The following is a 4,934-nucleotide window of genomic DNA, read 5'->3' on the forward strand; positions in this document are numbered from 1 at the left end:
TGAGATTATACCACCTTAATACATGTTTGGATCATTGATGAGACTTTAGTTCCTTCGCTTTCGCGATGGCTCTATTGTTATCACAATACAATAGCATGTGATCAACAATAGTAGGAACTATCCCAAGTTCATTAATGAACATCTTGATCCACATTGCAGCTTTTTACTGCTTCTGAAGCAATCATATAATGGTTTCTGCTATTGAACGAACGGTTGTTTTACGTTTGAAACCTTTCCAACATACCGCTTAAGAATAAACCAACTTTTACATATAAAATCTTTTCAAGATTTTATCTATGTAGATTGGGGTGAGTTAAGTAATCTTCTAGATCTATCTCTATAGATCAAGTTGTTTCCTTATAACGTTCATTAATAATTTATTTAACAACCATTATTTCAACGATTGCAACATAGGGATATCATTTCCTATAATATCAGGAATGTGATAATGCTCCCACTATCTTCTTGTAAACACACAATTCATCTTCAAATTAGGTAAAATCAAGCATTTTGACTTTTCCATCAAATCGAAGATTTCAGCTCCAAGAAACTTGTTTTAACTTATAGTCACGGTATGCAACTGTTGCAACCAAAACCTAATTGGACTTCAACAAAGCTACAGGAGAAAGGTTTCACCAAGGTCAACACTTAACTTTTGTCAGTAGCCTTACTTTTTATGTATGGATATTCACATCCATATCGACATTTTCTTTGTAAACTATTTACAACATATGGGTTTTATCCCATCAAGAGGGTCAACCAAGGTCCAAACTTGTTCACATACATCGAGTTCATCTCAGGTTTCATGGGCTCTTGCTATCTCTTCTAAGTCAACATTTGACTTTGTTTTTGTACAATTAGTAGGTTCATCATCTTGAATTAGCAATGCCTAACTAGTGATCATTGATTCACACCTTCTTGAAGGTCGAATGATCCTACTAGATTCACATAGAGCTGAGATATCATCAGGAGTCTCTACTCCCTGATCAAAAGCATGTCCTATATCAGATATGGGATCAAACTCAAATTCGTCTACTTGGTTAACTATATCTGCGAACTCTTAAACTCTTTCAAGTTCTATTTTGCTCTACTGTCCTCTCCTAGAGTAAACATTTTCTCTAATAAGATGATATATCGTGAGACAAAGACTTTCTTCTCAATAAAACTGATATCCAAATATTTGTTTTGGATATCCCACAAATACGTATTTATCGGATATATATACTCAAGTTTATCCAATTCAACCCACTTCAAATAAATGTCACAGTCCCAAACTTTCATATGAGATAAGTTGGGATTATTGCCTTTCCATAGCTCATACGAAATTCTGTTAACTAACTTAGATGAGACATGATTTAGTGTGTAGCACACTGCAATCAGTGCATGACTCCAAAATGATTTTGGGAGATTTGCATGGCTCACTTTTTAATTGGACTATTCTAATAGTTTACGATTTCTCTCTTCAGATACATCACTATATTGCAGTGTATATAGAGGAGTCCACTGCAAGAGAATCTCATGCTCGCTTAGATAATCCAGATTTTAATCTTTAAGATATTCTCATCTCGATCGAATCTTAATGCAAGAATATCTCTATCTATTTGTTTCTTTACTTCCAGTTTGAATCCCTTGAACCTTTCAAGAGTTTCATGTTTGAATTTCATCAACTATACATGATCATTGATAAAATTAGAGAAACATTACCTGACATCAATTGACATGACATATGCATCAGTATGCATTAGACCAATAATTATGTAGATTTTTCTCCCTTTCAGATAAAAGGAGATTTGGTCATTGTCCCTAATAGGCATGATTTGCACTTGTCAAATTATTCAAATCAATTGACTCCATATATACATCTCTATGTAATATTAGAATTGCATTTCATCTATCTAACCAAGTCTACAATACCAGATTTAGGTATTATTTAGATTATCACTTTTATGCCTTTTAACTCCTATACTCATTATAGAATGCTTAGTATTTAGAATATAAATGTTATTTGTAGCTTACCATACCATAAAGATCTTAATCAAGATAGGCATGAACAATAATTGTTCTTAACATTAGAATAGTTCATGTCCAAACATAAAATTCATTTAATGTTCCGGTTATGGTTGGTACAAAGTTACATTTCTCTAATTCCAATACTAAGCCTAAAGGCAATGGCAGGAAGTATACTCATACAGGCAATGTAGCAACCTTTGCTCATCTTCAACGTGCAAATCAACTTCTCCATTTTGCAGTGGCCTACTTCTATTTAGTTTCTCCATATTTATATAAATATGAGATCCACATCTGGTATCTAATACCTAAGAAACTCATGAAGTAGATGTAAGTCTTGCAATATTTTTCAATGACCTTTTCATTCTATGATGAAACCTAGGGTCATTAGATTCAGTATTGTCCTTCGCTTTGATGGTCTTAGCCATATTAGATGCTTTCCCAAAGCCCCTTTAGACTTCCTCTTAATATCCTTAGAGGAATCAATGGCTTGCTCACTTGTAACTTTGATATTGGGCATAACAATCTTAAGCAGGTTAAGCAACTTAGTGAGTATGCGTTCGTGCTTATTTATATCATAATTCATAACTAGTATAAATAACTCTCTGACAGAGATTCCAAAGCTAATTCAATACTTAGTTTGTAGTTCATGATTGAACTCAATTGAGACACTTTTCAATGTCAATCATTTTCAGTACCTGAGCACTGATTGAAGATTCCTCTATCATTTCACATTGGTATAGTTGCTTGAAAGTCTCATATCCTTCCACACGTGATTATTATCACAAAACTCTTTGAAATGAAAAATTACGGTTAGCATCTATACTCTCAAGTTGCTTTTATAACTCAAGTGACGTAATGCAAACATATGTTGCATTACTATTCTCATCACCGTGTTATTATAGTAGCCATACTTTCCTTAATTGAGTCATCACCATGTGTCTCTGGAAAATGGCTAGTTAAGGACAACCAACTTTCTCGTGTCTAAGAACAATTCTCAAATTGTAGTGTCAATCAAGAATACTTAATTTGATTGTTGGAATCCAATATGCCATTCAAAATTTACTCAAGATTCAATATAAATGTAAATGATGAAAGAAAATGAGTAATATATAAAATGCATGAATTAATTTAACATGAACTTTTATTAAATTAATTATGCTCCCATTGTTTAACTAAAATTTATGACCCTTTCACATAAATTTATGGAGTCCATACTTGACTCCCTGTGGCCTGGGATCTCATCTGTTATATTAAGACCTTGAGCGTACTCAACAAGTTTTAATAAAACATTTGGATAGATATTATTATCAATTGTATCTCTATACAACTCCCAGATCATTAAGCCGACAACCCTTTGTCTTCATACATCTCATGTGTTAGCTTAATATGCCTCTAAAATTTATCTCCTTGAGTGTACTCAACAAAAAATAAATTTTAGTTAAGTCAAGCCTGTTATTCAGAAATATCAAATATTTCATAGTGTTAAACATATTCCTAATAGACCAGCCTTGAGTGTAGTCAACAAATTGAGACGATTTGGGACTCTGATTTTTCACTATAATGATGGAAGATGATTATAAATGTGACTTAATCTTTTATTGAGAGGCTTTGCATTCAAAAATCTCATTGTAACAATCATATATCCATTATTTTACATATATATATAATAGTATGGACGATTGTTCAAGAAATATTTTCTTTCGGTTAAAATCACCGCAAGTGTACAATTCATTAACAAGTAATAAAGTGAATTTTTAGAGTCCGAATATCGTCCCACAGAGATTGAGTAATTCAATTTTACCTAGTGTAGCCTTAACCGAAACAAAATTATTCAATATGAATATCTAACTAAATAAACCCTAATTTTAGAAAGAAAACTCTAATTATGCAAAATTTAAGATTGGAATGAATTCAAATATGCAAAATGATATTTTAATGAATTAAAATGAAAATTACATGTTAGAGTGCGAATTAGTTGTATTCAATGGAAATTAAAAACACTAGGATCACGATTTCCCATGTAATTATCACCTTAACCCTAATTTCACAATGTGACAACACACTTAAATTATTGACGAATCACTGCTCCTAATCTATCCAATACTCGCTCTCAAGATGTATCGAACCTATTTTTACATACCATCGACCTATATTTCTATGACACGTGCATATATAAAAATGCATGCGGTCTTGTGAACATTTAAAAATTTGCATAGGGCATAGCGGTATATTTCTATCCCCTATCAGACCCTACAATGATTTATATTATGTCGAATCTATTCGAATTCTCTCGAATGCGAGAATAAGCCACCTAAACTCACACAATTACGGGCCCTTAATTGCGGGAACAAAAATTGCATATAAATCATTCAAAACAATCAAAAAGTGTCTTTAATGTCAAATTGTAAAACTAGAAAATTAAAGATCAAATCACATGGTACATCGACCTCCTAGTACATGAAAATTTAGCCTAACATTGATAAACTATAAGAATACATCAGATTTTGAAGAAAGAACATCACCAAATTATGAATACTTGATAAATCTTGAAAATTCTTGTGCAATTCTTCGTTACTTGAGCTCAAAATCCTCTCTAATACGTGGTTTCTTGCCTCGCAATGCGTTCTCCTCCAGAATATGATGGCTCTAGGTTTTTATATCGCGTCCCAATTGAGTTCCAAAAGAATTATAACGCAAAAAGGAAACTGCAGAATCGGCCCCCAAAATATACCTATGCGATTGTATAGGCTTATGGAAATTGGAATTTTAATTCCTTGCCTTGGCATTCGTGACCGCATAGGAGTTTCTACTATGCAACCGCATAGTAGAACAAACTTTCAAGTTATGTCATGTTGGTCCTCAAACTTCATTCCTTCACTTCTTGACCTCCTCTCGTGTTTCTAGTTGTTCCAATATTCCATTAT

Source organism: Olea europaea, unplaced genomic scaffold (assembly GCF_002742605.1).
Source record: "Olea europaea var. sylvestris unplaced genomic scaffold, O_europaea_v1 scaffold2609, whole genome shotgun sequence".
Classification (NCBI taxonomy): Eukaryota; Viridiplantae; Streptophyta; class Magnoliopsida; order Lamiales; family Oleaceae; genus Olea; species Olea europaea.